Genomic DNA, 17,512 nt, shown 5'->3' with positions numbered 1-17,512 from the left:
CCACCCTGAACCATACCAGGCCACATGCCCTCAACATGGGGAGAGTACCTTGCCATGTTAATGAGGACAAGGGCCTTTTCCCCACAGCCCTGGCCAAGTGGTTTTCGGGGGCTTTTAGCTTCTGGAAACCTTTAACAATAAGGGGGCATCCAGATAATAACCCCTTCAGCTATGTGTATGTAGTACCTCTCTAATCATAGTGAAAAAAAAATTAAAAAGTCCCAGAATGTACATTCACAATGACCAAAGACACTAACTATATGATATCACTTGCCAAATAACATCTCCCTGATCGATCATTGTTAATATAAGGGAAGGCTGTTGCCATATTTAGTTACGTGGCTGGGGATTGTTGCCATATTTAGTTACGTGGCTGGGGATTCCTGACTTGATGGGTGCTAGCCTCTGCTGTTTCCTTAGTAATCATTGACTGCTAGAAACTACCACCTTCGTTCACACTGAATGGCTTACATTTTTGAAATTTGGGTAAATATCTAAACGCTGAGCTCATACCTTATGCTGGCCATACACTATACTAAAAACCGGCCAAAATCTGGTCATTTGGACAGTTAGTTAATTTTTAGGCCAGTTAATGGGCACAAATCATTAATCGTTTTTGGGCCAAAAAAACGAAGGACAAGTTTGGAAATTTTCTGATGAACAAACAATAAGTTGAAAGATTAATGTGTTTCTCGCCCAAACTGTTTGCACTAGATATGTAAAAAAAAGTTTTCTCCCACGGCTATCAATTAGTTTGATTGATATTTCGTATAGTGTATGGCTAGCATGACCTGTTCACAGTCACCCATCCACAAATCAATTACCTGTAAGCAAATGTGTCCTCGGACACTATTTACAATTTACAGAATCCTGATTTGAACTGGTCAAGTTATGCAGCACCAAATTGAAACCTGACAGTCCTGGTTTCAACATAGTCTATGGCCAGCTTTAGAGAGGACCTGTGAGCTAACCCAAAATGAAAGTGGTTTAGAAGGGACTGACTAAATTCTGATCCATGTGTAGCTTTACCCCGTTTGACTCTTTCAAAAGTGAAGCTTTACCTCATTTACTAAGCTCTGGAGCAACTGCACTTTGCAAAGTGCAGTCTATTTGCCTGTACTAAATCAACCCCATTTTCTCACACAATTTCTTAATGTGGTGGTATTGTAAAGCTTTTAACCGTGCCCATTACCCAATATGCTTGCACAATGAAAACATACCATGAGAACAGGCCAGCGTGTAATTGTCAGGTGATTACAATGAGGCCCATTCACTTGAATGGGTTGTGTTCTGCATTAGTGTCTGCCAAATGTTACAGGGGCTATAATTCCAGCTGTGAAACAAAACATCACAGGTTTGGCATATGTGTGCATCCCTGGCTGCTGCATTTTCAGCTACAGGGGGAGCAGTTTGAGAGCCCTAATAACACAGCTCAACCATGTGGTTATTCAGCCCCCCCAAGTGAGTGAATGAGTCCTTAGCGTGCAGATACTTGCTACCAATAGTATATTTTAACCACTTTCTGACCATGCTATAGCCAAAAGACGGCTACAGCGTGGTTGTCTAGTTCTAGGAGGGCGTTCATGTATGTCCTCCCAGAACCATGCCCCTGTGCTCCCCCTGGGGCGCCCATCCGACGTGCTCTGTGATTGCACTGAAGGGCCAATTGCAGCCTTTTATCATGTGGATTGGCTGTGTCTAATAATAGCGGATCACAATGTAAAGAAAGTTGTCGGTTATCTGCATTTCTTTCCTCACGTGCTATCACAGGGTCAGGAGTGGGGAGTCGGCAAATCTGACAGGGCACATGTACATTGATAATTAGGGTACTGATCATCAGTGCAGTCTCATCAGCACACATCAGTATAGGAGAAAAAGAAACAGACAGAGGGCGCACCGGCCTCGTGCATTAACCTTGACAAAAACATTTTTAATTTAATAAACGAAAAGGTGCTCACAAACAAGTGCTTGATACAGGCATATCACACTAAAATGGCTGTAGTGTCCACAGTATCACTTCATGGATAAAAACATCCACAGAAAATGGCTGACGTGTTTTGAGGTCCTGCCTCTTCTTCTGAGCCAACTAAACTTGGCTCTGAAAAAGAGGCCGGACCTCAAAACACGTCAGCCATTTTTTTTTTTTATGTGATACTGTGGACACTACAGCCATTTTAATGTGATATGCCTGTATCAAGCACTTGCTTGTGAGTACCTTTCTTTTATTAAATTAAAAATGTTTTGTCAAGGTTAATGCACTAGGCCAGTGTGCCCTCTGTCTGTTTCTTGTTTCCAGTAATTCAGACTTCCCCAGTCTTGTGAGTGCAGCAAGGTGGCATTTATCCGAATTAGCCTGGACAGAGATCCTATAGAAAATCCTTTTTTGGGGCCTACCTTCAAGCGCAGGAGAATTGTGTGGTGTTTCTTTCGAAGTAGGAGAAAACTGGTGTAGCACCCTACAGGTAGGTGCTAGGCAAATGTATAGTGGGCCTTGTCTGCCTAACAGCAGGGCGATGTTTTCTTTTTGTCAGGGTGTCACGGCTTCCAGGTGTGCCTGCTGAGAGGGGGGTCTCCCCACTGAGCCCTGTGAGAGGCTTATCATAGGGCAGTGGAGGAAACCCAATCAGGGGAAACATTCAGGCTTGTATCTAGTATCTACCCCAGAAGGCAGATTATGCTGCAAGGGATTCTGGGAGTGGGTATAAGTTTGGGGGAAGTGCGTGACACGGCGTCTTTGGCGGGAGCAGAGTCCCAAGAGGGAGAGAACGGCTGTCTCTCCTCCTGTCTGAGGAAGCGGATGTCTCGGGGTGTCGCCTGAGAATCCAGAGAATGCTGAGTTGAGCTGAGGGGATCCGGTGTGCCCGAGAACCAGCAGATAGCGAAAGGGGTCCAGTCCCAGGAAAGCCTACACAGGTCGTGAGTACTGAGGATTGCTTCTGGGGGTCTTCCCGAAGTGTTAAAGGGGGACCACTCCGGAGAAGGTTTTAGAATCCATATCTCAGCTAGCTGGAAAGGGGGTACCTAGGTGGAGGACCCTGAAAGGACAGAGGGGGTAACTAGTCAGGGGACCCCTGCAGTTTGGGCCCTAAAGAGATAGTGTGCAGTGTCCTTAGTTGAGCGTTGCAGCTAAACAGGAATTCACAAAAGTTTACCTCAAGCCAGAGGAAGGCTGGAGGAAGAAGTTAGTGACTTTGTAGCACAGTAGTGTCTGTAGCTCATTGTTCGACAGTCCTGTATCTTCTGGACTCAAGGTCGAGGATCTAGCACTTCTTTCAAGTTACAGTGTGTTCTGAGCATTGGCTGGTGTCAAAACAGCGTTAACAGACATTTTCCTGAGAAAGTCCCAAGTTGTACTTAGTTAAGCCTAAAGGAGTATCCCATTCATTCCCTTCTCCCATCCCCTAATTACAATAAAACATCAAAACAAAGAAGCCAGAGTTGTTCATGTCTCAGTTCTCACACCCACGGTCGCAGCTCACATGGGCTGGAGAGGTAACCGGTGACAATGGCAGACCCACATCAGGCCCAATGCCTGGATAACCTGCTACACTAAGTAATTGAGTCCTATGTACAGTCTCATGTACTAGAATTTACATATTTTGTGAAAGATACCATTAATTTTTTGCAGATCATTGAAGAACTAACACTGTCAGAGAATTCCTATCTTGTCACTGTTGATGTTGAAGCACTGTATAGCAAGCACTGTATAGCTCCATCCTATTGGCAGCAATACAAAGGGTTCTATTACAACAATCTATACATGATAGATCTTTCAATGAATTTATCCTTAACGGATTAGACTATATTCTTCATCACAATGTCTTCATGTTTGATGGTTCCCACTACCTCCAGGTACAGGGCGTGGTGATAGGCACATGTTGTACCCCATCGTATGCCAATCTGTACCTGGGGGAGTGTGAACGTTCATTACTCTCAGATAAGGGCCTCGTCGAGTACACAGGCCACATATCCATGTGGCTTAGGTGCATCGATGACGTCTTTATCATCTCGGAGGGGCCTGAGAATACTTCACTAGAGTGTCTTCAATTTATGAATACCAATGTCTTCAATTTAGGAATACCAATGATTCCAATTTAAAGTTTACTATGTCTTATGAAAAAAATACTATCACATTCTTGGACATTCAAGTGAAGCGTAATTCCCAGGGTCAACTATGCAGCACTCTGTTCCGAAAGAACACGGTGCTGCATGCTGACAGCTTTCATCCTATAACTCTTAAGAGTTCAATTCCTTTCGGCCAATACCTGCACCTACGTAGGAATTGTTTGGATGACATTTCATTCAAAAGAGAAGCAGGCAAACTCCAAAGTAGGTTACTAGAGAGAGGTTACAGTTGTTCCTGTTTACGTAAAGCTTATAACAAAACAACTCTGAAATCACTGCATGAATTATTTTTTAAGAAGCAAGAACCCAAAAATTAAAAAAATTCAGACTTTTTGCGAATCATTATGCGATATTCCAGACAACACACTGAAGTTAGAAACATCATTAGAAAGCATTGGTCTATACTAACAGATGACCCCAAGGTAAAACATTTTGTGCCCTCTATAACCTTTAGAAGGGCGAGATCCATCTGGAACAAAATCACGTGAAGCAAATACCAAGATGCAAAGAAAGCTAAACACTGTCCGTCAACAGGTTCTTTCCCATGCGGACACTGTTCCTATTGTTCCCTCATTGAAAAATGCAAAACTTCCCACTCCCCAATGGCGAACTGTTTGGCAATTGGTGAAGTGTTTGGGGACAAACGTGTGGCGTAGTCTATAGTGCTTAACATTCTATATTGAAAAAAACAAAAGAATTATGGAGACGCATTTCCAAAAAACAGAAAGCAAATTGGTAATCACTATCTTCCCATTGGCAGGCATGTAGTACATACACATAAATATAAAACGCCAAGAGTTACCTTCACTGCCCGTGGCGACGATTGGAATATAAACTTTTTACAGTTAGAGCAAAGGTGGATTTACAAATTAAACACCACCTCTGTCCCAGGACCTAATTAATCCATATCATATGCCCCTTTTTTGAAGGGTTTTGCCTCTGGCAAGTGACTATCCAGAGATATTCATGATCATATGCACAATCATACTTGCTATTTTATGTATTATTTCTGCACTTGTTGCATTTCAATCCATGGCTCCTAATAATATAAATGATTTAAAGAAATATGCTTATCCAAAGAATATTGAAACATATGACTGATATTTATTGTTATGATCCTTGTATCATTTAATTTTATTCTCCTTTCTTCCATTCCAGAGTTCCCCCTTTAGGCTCTCCTCCCCAGACGAATATATGATTCACTGCCTTCCCGGCATGGAGACACATTCGGCCCTGGGTGGTGTCTCCACTCTCGTCCATCCCAGCCTACTTCCGGGTCCTGTGCATGCACGTTACCGGGAATAGCCGAACGTATACAAGCTTTACCGAGTGGCGGCGGCGCATGCGCAATGACGTGTTGGCGCCTCAGGAACAGGTAAGTGAGACTCCTCCACAGCTGCACTGCCTGCCGTTACACCTGTACCATGCCCGCAGGACTGCATCTCATGTAGTATGCCTGCAGCCCCGCACTCTCTTGTACCATGCCCCCAGCCCTGCATTCTCCTGTACCATGCCAGCAGCCCTGCATTCTCCTGTACCATGCCCGCAGCCCTGCATTCTCCTGTACCATGCCCGCAGCCCTGCATTCTCCTGTACCATGCCCGCAGCCCTGCATTCTCCTGTACCATGTCTGCAGCCCCGCATTCTGCTGTACCATGCCCGCTGCCCTGCATTCTCCTGTACCATGCACGCAGTCATTGCAAACTTAAATTCTGAGGTTTTAATTACATTATTTTAATATAGTCAGTCGTGAACTAAAGTGGGCCGGTCTAAGACATGAAACTCCCGGGCTGAAAATGAGTCCCACTCCGGCCCTGGATATGTGTCATCCATTATATGTATATCCTGATTTTTGGCCATGACTGGACACCATTATCAATATTCTGCTATAGGTATTCATATATTTTTGTCTTTCCCCCATTTTTTTAACACTATTCTACAATCCACGCTTTCACATTATTTTCACATGGTTGATGTCACTTTTTATTCCTTTGTCCTTTATCCTGCTCCTTTTCTATACGGTAGGGCCCTGAAAGCTGTCCACTCTGGGTGCATTTACCAAACCCCCCCTCCCCCAACAAACCAACCAATTCACTCGCTGCCACCAATTTATCCATTCCAAATAGCTTCTCCCAAGCCATATTTGTTACAATGGTGTTTTTTTGCAGGCAGGTGTCTTGCTGTCTCATGGGGAGTTCTAACTGTGATCCCCCTGTAAGTCAGTGTGTTTCCCACACTCGTCCGGGTCACCAGGAGGATTCCTTTCAGGAGGACTCTGCACTCATGGAAGTGTTTTGTGCAACAGTTATCCATCAATTATAGTGTAAATATGCACTCATGGAAGTGTTTTGTGCAACAGTTATCCATCAATTATAGTGTAAATATAACACATAATATTACTCCTATAATTTATTTTGATATACTGTACACTATGTCTCTAATTGTACAATGTTCTTTATAGACATCACACACCCCGTGAGGAAGACCTTACTGCATAGGTCGAAACGCATCAGAGAACCACTTTGTTGGTTGTGATTAGGGTTGAGCGAACCCGGACTGTATTGTTCAGGATCGTACCGGACTTTTGGGTAATCGGTACCCGGACACGGACCCAAACATTTCACTGTATGTTCGGGTACTGTCCGTTGTTCGGTAATGTTATTTGATGTTTTGGCGCAGTTTTAATGGCGCGGATTCAACAGGTGCAAGGCAGCCAATCAGCAAGCGTTTAACTAGTGTGCCATTAGAAGCCATCACAGCCATGCCTACTAATGGCATGGCTGTGATTGGCCAGTGCAGCATGTGACCCAGAGTCTATATAAGCTGGAGTCACATAGCGCCGCACGTCACTCTGCTCAAACTATACTAGGGAGAGGTTCCTGCTGCTGCTGCTGAGGGAGAGATAGGAGATTATTATTGTAGGGGCAGGCTGGAGATTGCTTTCAGGGAAAGAATAGGAAGAATCTTCTTTAATCAGACAGCGATCTACATTGATTGTATTGTGAGGGGTGCAGTGCACGATCTTTATGCCCTGACCTGAGCCCAGTGAGGAGGAGAAAGAAAAAAAAACTTTTATCAGTCTGTTAGGTGGGCGGCGTGCGGTGCTGCACATTTACTGCAAGCTCAGTGCATATGTGTCTGCTTAATCTGCATTTAAAAAAGAAAAAATCTTTTTTCCTTCATATTTTAGTGTGACTTACAGTGTTTAGACACTGCAGTTCAAATCTGCTATTCAACAAGCACCAATTAAGGGGACAATTATTTTTCAGATTTTCATTGATACGTTACAGTGAGATACACCCTTTGCATACTGTTGATGTATTCCGCTTTGCAATAAAAACCCATTTAGGGGAGAAAAAAATTAATTGCAGCCTAGTCTGCAATTGTTACAGTGAGATACACCCATTGCATACTGTTGGGTTTTATTGCAAAGCGGAATACATTTAGGGGATAAAAAGTTAATTGCGGCCTAGTCTGCATATGGTACAGTGAGATACACCCATTGCATACTGTTGTATTCCGCTTTGCAATAAAAACCCATTTAGGGGATAAAAAGTTAATTGCGGCCTAGTCTGCCTATGGTACAGTGAGATACACCCATTGCATACTGTTGTATTCCGCTTTGCAATAAAAACCCATTTAGGGAGACAAAAATAAATTGCGGCCTAGTCTGCATATTTTACTGTGAGATACACCCTTTCTATACTGTTGTTCTATTCCACTATTCAATAAACACCCATTTAGGGAAAACATATTACATTGCGGCCTAGTCTGTATCTGTACGTGTGAGATACACCCTTTATTGAATAGCAGAATAGAACAACGGTATCTAAAGGGTGTATCTCACACGTACAGATACAGACTAGGCTGCAATTTAATATTTTTTCCCTAAATGAGAGTTTAGATACTGTTGTTCTATTCTGCTATTCAATAAACACCCATTTAGGGAAAAAATATTAAATTGCGGCCTAGTCTGCATATGTTACAGTGAGATACACCCATTGGATACTGTTGTTCTATTCCGCTATTCAATAAACATCCATTTAGGGAAAAAATATTAAATTGCGGACTAGTCTGCATATGTTACAGCGCAACAAGGCATACTGGTCTCGCATGGAGGCCCAGTTATTGGTGGTGAAGTGGTGCTCTTCCGCAGAGCGACTCATGCGTGCATGCTGCAGCTGAAACTCCACTATGGCCTGCTGCTAATCGCACAGTCTGGTCAGCATGTGCAAGGTGGAGTTCCACCTTGTGGGCACGTCACATATGAGGCGGTGAGCGGGAAGGCCGAAGTTACGCTGCAGCGCTGACAGGCGAGCAGCAGCAGGGTGAGAACGCCAAAAGTGTGCACAGACGGTCCGCACTTTGTGCAGCAGCTTTGACATAACGGGGGTAATTTCTAAGGGACCGCTTCACCACCAAATTCAGCACATGCGGCAGGCAAGGGATGTGTGTCAAACCGGCTAGGTCCAGAGCTGCTACGAGATTTCGCCCATTATTGCACACCACCAGGCCGGGCTTGAGGCTCACTGGCACCAACCACTCAGCGGTTTGCTGTTCAATGCCCCTCCACAACTCCTGCGTGGTGTGTGTTTTTTTCCCCCAAACAGGCAAGTTTTAAAACCGCCTGTTGTCGTTTACCCCTGGCTGTGCTGAAGTTGGTGGTGAAGGTGTTATGCTGACCGGATGTGGAGGCGGTAGAGAATGAGGAAGCGGAGTAGGAGGAGTTAGGAACAGGAGGCAAACTGAAGCGCACTGCAATCCTCGGTGGTGGAAGGACATGCGCCAAACTGCTATCCGCCTCAGGCCCAGCTGCCACTGCATTTACCCAGTGTGCTGTTAGGGAGAAATAACATCCCTGACCGTACTTACTGGTCCATGTATCCGTAGTTAGGTGGACCTTGCCACAGATGGCGTTGCGCAGTGCACACCTGATTTTTCACCCACTTGGTTGTGCAGGGAAGGGATGGCTTGCCTGGAAAAGTAGTGGCGGCTGGGCACAACGTACTGTGGGACAGCCACCGCCATAAGGCTTTTAAAACTCTGCGTCTCCACCAGACGGAATGACAGCATTTCAAAGGCCAGGAATTTTGAAATGCTGGCATTCAGGGCCAGGGATCGCGGGTGGGTAGGGGGGGTACTTCCTCTTCCGCTCCAGTGTTTGGGAGATAGAAAGCTGAACGCTTTCACGGGACATTGTGGAGATGGTTGTTGGTGACCCAGGTGGTGGTGTTGCTGGCAGATCCTCTGTTTGTGGGGTGGCAGGTGCCGGTCTCACTACAGAGGTGGATGAATAGGCCTGAGACTGCAGCAGAAGAGGAAGCAGTATGAGCCAGAGACCTTTCTTGGTTTTTGAGGTGTCTACTCCACTGCAGCTCGTGCTTTGCACTTAGATGCCTGGTCTTGCAGGTTGTGCTCAGGTTGAAAAGGTTTATGCCTCGCTGCAGGCTCTGATTGCACAGCGTGCAAACCTCTCGTGTCCTGTCATCATCACATTGTCTGAAGAACTTCCACACTAGGGAACTCCTTTGAGCTGGCTTTGGTGTGCTCGGTCCCTCTGTCCCTTGCTGTGTTGGGCAGTAGCAGGCGTAGTGTCTAGGGCATGGCCGCCGCTTCCATCTACACTGCCACATCCACCGCCACCTCAACCTCCTACTCCATATGGGCCTCCTCCTCCACCGCCGCTTCCACCTACACCGCCACATCCACCGCCACCTCAACCTCCTACTCCATATGGGCCTCGTCCTCCTCCTCCACCGCCGCTTCCACCTACCCCGCCATATCCACCGCCACCTCGACCTCCTACTCCATATGGGCTTCGTCCTCCTCCTACGTCATTCAAGATTATTATTTTTTATTTTTCTGTTTTTTATGTTATTTTAAGTTATTTCCCTATCCACATTTGTTTGCAGAGCAATTGCCATGCTCTTAAGATGATTTTGCTGCCATTTGCAGCCCTCTAGCCCTTTCCATGTTTGTTTTAGAGCCATTTTAGTGCTCAAAAGTTCGGGTCACCATTGACTTTAATGGGGTTCGGTATCGGGGTAAAGTTCGGGTTAAGTCCGGGTCACGAACCTGGACTTTTTTTTCAAGTTCGGCCGGACCCGCCGAACCCAGACATCCAGGTGTTCCCTCAACTCTAGTTGTGATGACTTATTGATCTTTGTCTATGTTTTTAGAAGTTGTGCCACTATCAGGATGGACTTATATCTGTAACCAGAGCTCATATTTTCCAGCAGAACTTCTAATTACCTCATCCAGCGAGCAAGGGTCCTGGCAACGCAGGTAGAAACAATTCCCGGTTGTAAGTTTCCCGCTCCTGCGTCCCATGCCTTCCTTAGATAGCCTTCGGCCTTCCTTCCTATCCATAGCATCTTTAAGTCTGAATGCTTTGCAACCCTGGACAAAGCTGCATCCAGTCTTGGACACTTTTCCCATAGTTATGCGTCTTCCTTTTGAAAGGGAAATCTTCTTTTGAGGATTTTAGGGAGAAAAACACTTTTGTCGGCTCTTTCCATTTTTGCAAGATTGTGTCCTTTAATGCAGAATGTACAGGGAACGATCGAGTCTCTTTTGTATGTAACCCTGCGTAAAGTTTGTCATGGATAGATAGATTCTCTTTCTTCTCCTTTTCCAGCTCTAATGTATCATACATACATTTTAGGAGCTCCTCTGTCTCATCGGAAGGAAAAAAGGAATTTTTGAACTCGACTACCTTTCTCTTCCTAGAGTACTCCCTCCTCTGGACTAGATTCCCCGCTGGATCCTTCTCCCATCTCCTCCAGCACCCCTGGATTCCTCTATGCAGCCGCAGGGGTGGGATTGGAAGTTGCTGAGCTAGAACCGGAAGTACTAGGTATAGCAGTAATCCAGGAGTCCTGAGTCTTGAAGAGAGTTTCTAAAGGATTCAAAAGTTTTAACCATTTCAGTCTTCATGGTATCTAGAAACATCTTGAACATAGAGCTACTTTCTTTCTCGGCTAAGGCATCTATGCATTCCTGGCATAACTTTTTTTTAAGGAGAAAGACAACTTGTGTTCACACGAGGCACATCTCTTTTTAGGGACCTAAGCAGGCCCTGCTCCATTCTTATCTTCACGGCTTTTCACCCGTGGAGACACAAATGATAAAAAAGGAGCTGATTCAGAGAGAGCTGTCAGGTGTAAGGGAGAAAAAAAAAAGAAGTTAGGACACCCGTGTCTCCCAGACCTCTCTTAAACTCAGAATTCTGACTTTTAATCTCAGAATTCTGACTTTTTAAACTCAGAATTGTGTTTACAAGTTTGGACCATGCTAAAATTTATTAAACACAATTCTTACTTTCAAACTCAGAATTCTGTAAAAAAAAAATGTTTCAAACTCAGAAATCTTTGAAATTTTTTTTATGATGGCCCAGGGCTCTTTCATATGTTCCCACCTGGGCTAGAACCCATAACCTCCGCTCTTGTAAACCTGCTGCTCTAACCACTAATCTATTACAGTAAACCCCCCCCCATTGAGGGGGTTACGTTCCGGACCCAGCCGCGAAAAGTGAAATTCCGCGAAATAGAAAAACCCTATTAAAATGCATTGTAGGCATGTTTATTTTACTGTCACTGTACGTGTAGAAGCATTTTAAGGTCTTTAAACACACTTTAAATGAGTTTCTATTGTTTTAAAACACATACAAGATACTGAGAGACATAGCAAGAGCTATGGAAAACACAAAAATATTTCATTTTTAATGATTTATATAGTAAAATAACATTACAAAAAACCCTGCGAATTACCGGGACCGCAAAAACTGAACCGCGATGGAGCGGGGGATTACTGTACCTTAGTTCTATTTTTTGTACAGAATATAAGGCTAATTGTCTGTAACAAAGCTGTATTAGTCTAGATAAGTAAGTGTTATGATTGATCTGTTATGACCATAGACACACAAAGTCCTGCTGCCTTCTAACCATTCACAATTCCCTCATGTAGGGGCAACAGTGTAATGTTTCCTACAAGTTGGGGTGCAGAACTGTGCTGGCCATTGTGTTCTGATATCTAAAATTGAATCTGAAATCTGAAATTGAAAGCACACTGAGCTGTTACCCCTCCCCCCACATACACGGCTCTTTTTACCTTATATTTTAAAATATGTTAACGATAATTTTAAATATATTTAACGTTTGTACCTTTTTAGATGTTATATATATATATATATATATATATATATATATATATAGTCATCCTGTCACCCTAACCATTACTCTATTGCTTCAGGACTGCTATAGCTGGAACTTTTATATGTGATATGGAGCTAAGTGTCTGTAAGAAAGCTGTATTAGTCCGGACAAGTAACTGTTATGATTGATCTGTTATGCACATAGACGCACACGTTTTCAGCATGGCTCTTTATGATGGAGCAGATGGCAGGGAAGGAGGATGACAGCAAAATGAGAAGCTTTTAATACAGTAGAGGAACCACAGAACCCAGCACTGCCCTGCTTCCCTATAAATACTGTGTGCTGTAACTAGGATAGATTTACAAATCTTAAAGAGCAGAAGATATGTATGTCTGCAGAAAGATGCTCTGTGGGTGTAACTACATTATTCCTCATTGGTTCTAAAATCATCCTAACTGTATTAATAATCTCAGACGTTTAATCTCAGAATTGTGTTTAATAAATGTTAGCATGGTCCAAACTTGTAATCTCAGAATTCTGACTTGCAAATTCAGAATTCTGACTTTTAATCTCAGAATTCTGACTTTAAAACTCAGCATTCTGTAAAAAAAAAAAAAAATAATTTTCAAGCTCAGAAATCTTTTACATTTTTTTCATGATGGCCCCAGGGCTCTTCCATAGTCATGCACTATTTATATTCTAAGTAATATGATAGCTATATTTTACTACAACCCTATGACACCACAATGCTCATTTCTCTATACAGGGTTGGCAAAAAGTAGGTATACAGTTGAATCAATGAAACTGCTGCAGAATCCACTTTTTATATCCGCACTCCACTATTCTTTCCAAATGTCACACTGATATTCAACTGCATGAAATTTAAATGACACTTTCTTCTGTTGTGAAGATCATTGATTCCACTGTATGTCTACTTTTGGTTCACCCGGTATATTAAAAATATCAATGTCATCAACAAACTTGTGTGATTTCCTGATCTATTTTTAGGTTGTCATCCTGTCCAAGAAGGTCGTTGCATTGATGGATCCGATGGGAAATGAAAACCGCTGTTTCAAAAGTGCATTGGAAGTAAGTGCGCCTCTGTAAACAGTTTTCACTTGGTACAAGCTTCAATTAAAAAGTTTTCTTTTTTTAGATATATTTTTTATGTATTATTTTTATCACTAGTATCATCTTGAGGATGTACAAGCCAGAAGAACAGGCAGCACAATGGAGCACATGGATAATGTATCACAGCAACCAGCATGGTTCCAGTAGCTGTGGAGTTTTAATCTTGATGGTAAAAAGTTTTCTAACATAGTAATAGCAGTGATAACAAATGTGAACTGCGGTTACAAATGTGAATTGTTATTTTACAGTTTGCCAAGGAGTTCCTACAGACAAGAACAATCTCTGAAGTGAAGACATCTGCGGAATATACAATGGATGCACGACTGGAAATAGCTTGTGCCCTACTCCAGTATAAAGGTCAGGTCTATCACACAATGCATGAAAGATTGGATTTCGAGTATGAAGACAATTTTTAAAGACAAAACAGATTAAATCATTGCGCTGGAAACATGTTTTATTATTAATTCACTCCAAAAACACTACATGTGAAAATACACATTCACTTACATTTTATCATGCTGCACCATGACGTAACATACATTGGTTTTAATTATTTTTGTAGGTGCTGTATGAGTCCCATCAGGATGGCCCCTGTATGTGGCCCCATAATCAATAGAGCTAAAAACATGCAATAAGGTTGGAATCGAAGGATTGTTTAATTATTAGACCCCTCCATTTATACTTATATTGTATTGAGGGGTTCCTGTGTGCAGAATATTTTAGAGAGTCCAGTAAGACAGACAAACTTTATCCCATCCCTTGTACTTTTCATCATCTACTGGTCTTCATTTTCAGTCCCCTCCGTTCCTTGTATGCTGTATTCACTCTTAATGTTAGTGTGAATAACTTTAGCCACAGGAGTCAGAATACTTTTGTACATGTCACTAACAGTTTTTTTTTTTTTTCTTGTTTGTCAGCGCTGAGCACGGCGTCCTGTGACATACGAGGGAGAGGAAGGGTTCCATGTATGATACTCATGGAGAAGGTTGAGTATTGAATTTAACGTTGCTAATTTTCAGATCTTCTAGTCTCCATTTTCAATTAATTTCTTTAGTTTTATTCTGTCTTTTTTTATTTATTTTAATGTTGGAATACTTTTGTACTTGTTTTTTGTTTTGTTTTTTTAAATCAGAAAAGTTTTTATAGAACATAAAAAAACAAAACACACTTTCCAACGTACAGACGAACCAGTAGCCTACATCACATAATGCACAATACAGTAATCCCTGTGTCCCCATCCACTATCAGAACATCATGAACTTGATATCACTTGTCGCACACCTTATACCCACCCGCCAACAATACAAAAGGGGATAAACTGTGCATTGCCCACACAGCTATAACATTACATGTCCCACACACCCCAAAGTTATTGCAGTAGTCTGGACATTACAAGTTCTCCGGGACTCATCCCAGGCCTGTCCAGTCATTGCTACCACAGTTTTTCAAATCTACTCGGGCTGCCTCTATGTTGATAAATATACCTTTCCATAATCAAAGTATTTCCCATATGTAAAATCCAAGAGGCCACTGAGGGTGGTGTAGAGGATTTCCAACCCAGTAGGAGGAGCTTACAAGCTTGAAACAAAGCTTCAGAGAAGGCCACACGGGCCAGTTCTTCTGGAACAACAGAGCTCCCAGTATACAGTATATTGGATCCAGGGGAACAGGTGTCTGGAACACCAGGTTAAGGGTCCCTAGCACTTTGCTCCAATACCTATGGAGCTTCGAGCATCGCCACAATAGGTGATTGAGATCCCCCTGGTGGTACCCGAAGCGAGCACATGAGGGGTCCGACCGCCCTCCCATCCTATGTAATCTAAGCATGGTGTAGTGTACCTGAAGGACAATGTACAGCTGTGAGACCCGTTGAGGAAGATTAAGAGAACATACGGTAATAGGATGTCCTCCCATTTATCATCAGACAGTGGACCTACATCCACCTCCCAAAGAGAACGCACCCTCGTGAGGCAAGACTTCAAGTGGTGCCCTAGTAACATTTGATAGCATTGCGAGATTATACCCTTAAGCCCCGTACACACGTACGGATCGTCGTCATACAAACGTTCGTCTTTTTTCCCCGGGATGTCGGTGTCTGTTGAAAAGTGCAAAGACAGCACAAGGACAGCACAAGAATTTTGTCCGCAGACTTCAGCTGACTGCAGAAGTGATGTCATGTAATGGTTAACTTTCCCTGTGTTTTTTATTTTCTGAGCATGCCCAGTCTTGCAAATCTGCGGTCTGTCGGCTGATTTCTGTACTGACAGGCGAACAATCGTCCGTTCTGGTGTCCGCAGACAAAAATTTTCATGTTTGCAAGAAAGACTCTTGTCCGCGGATTGTGCGCAGACAGCTGTCGGAGGCACCATACTAACACGCGTACAATCGGCAGATCTTTCGTCCGCCGACGTTTGTATGACGACGATCCGTACGTGTGTACGGGGCTTTAGTCTCCGTATACGTCTGTAACAGATGAAATATAGGAGTGCTAGACAAAGTCAAGCTGTCCTCTGTGCGACCATTGCGTGCCGAAGCTGGAAATAGGAGTAATACATGTTGGAGGGCAAGTTGAACCTGCTCTGGGAAAGATAGAAGTTTACCGTCTCTGAAAATATGTGTCAACAGAGTCACACCGAGATTGCTCCACCTAGGACCTTGCTGCAACTTCGCCAGCTCGGCATAGGAGGGGTTTTCCTATATCGGGCTGTATGCTGTAAGTCCCATCACACCCTGCATGTGCCTGCTTTTATTCCAGATCTTTTGAATTTGAATTAAGTTAAAAGTGGTTAGCTGTTTGTTCGACTTGTGAAACTACTGTGCCTCCAGGCCCATAGGAACTGTGTCCGACCCGGAACCCAGCAGCATCAGCGTCACTGAAGAGCCTATTGAATGACGGGAAAGGGAGCCTATTGCAGCTAGCCGCTATGTAATATATCCAGGGGTTGGGTCCCGCCAAAACCCCCTGCTGTTTTAGGGCGCTGTAGCTGTTCTAATTTAATCCTAGGACGGCCCGATTTCCACAACAGTCGTCTTAAGTGGTTAATACCCTCTTCCAATATTTTTAAGTGAATCACAAACGGGGAGTTATTCAGAAAGTAAAGGAGCTGTGGCATCAGTATCATTTTTATAAGATTGGCTCTACCTGCTAGTGACTGTTTAAGCGTATACCACATATTAATTTTATCCCGTAAGCAGGGGGTGTATATTTAATGGACAGTAGTCTGCCAGTCGGGGCGATATTTGCACTCCTAAGTATTTGAACGAGGACACCACTGGTATTGGGCACGAGGGAGGAAGATCCTCACTCCGATCCCCATCTAACATCAACAGGGTCGATTTGGTCCAATTGATAGTCAGGCCAGAGTAATGTCCAAAGCGTGAAAGCACTGACATCAACGCAGCAACAGAGGAGGTGGTGTCCCCCAAGAAAAGGAGCATGTCGTCTGCGTACAACATGATCTTCTCATGGAGGGCCCCGTGTTCAAATCCCGAGATCCCCGGGTTAGCCCTTATCAGGGCTGCCAGGGGTTCTATGGCGATTGAGAAGAGTAGCGGAGACAGGGGACAACCCTGCCTGGTACCTCTGCCCAATGAGAACACCTGAGACATCCTACCCGGCATCCAGATGGTCGCCTGCGGGGACGAATAGAGCAATCTAACCCATGCAATAAATTGTTCACCAAACCCAAACTTAGACAGGACCACCCATAGATATCGCCAACCAACACTGTCAAAAGCTTTCTTGGCGTCCAAAGAAAGTAGAGCCCTGTATCCCCCATTGTCTGCCATTAACTTCATGTTGAGATAAAGGCATCTAAGGTTCATGGCTGTAGACTTGCGCCGATATCTTTGTGACGTCATTTTGCCTTTTTAGGCCTCCTCCCTCGTCTTGGACAGCCTCGTCTGGAGTCGGGACTAGTCTCGTGGGAGTGTATCACAGCCATACACCCACCCACAGCAGCCCGGTGCCAGCCAGCCACCCACAGGCCCTGTACCACCCAGCCACAGGCACTGTACCAGCGAGCCAGCCAACCAGCCACAGGCTCTGTACAGGGTGCCAGACAGCCAGCCACCAACAGACAGAGTGCCAGAAAGCCACAGGC

This window comes from Pelophylax lessonae, assembly GCF_965119305.1.
Source record: "Pelophylax lessonae genome assembly, chromosome: 11".
Taxonomy (NCBI): domain Eukaryota; kingdom Metazoa; phylum Chordata; class Amphibia; order Anura; family Ranidae; genus Pelophylax; species Pelophylax lessonae.
The sequence above is the reverse complement of the archived record's forward strand: the minus strand, read 5'-3'. Positions refer to the sequence as shown.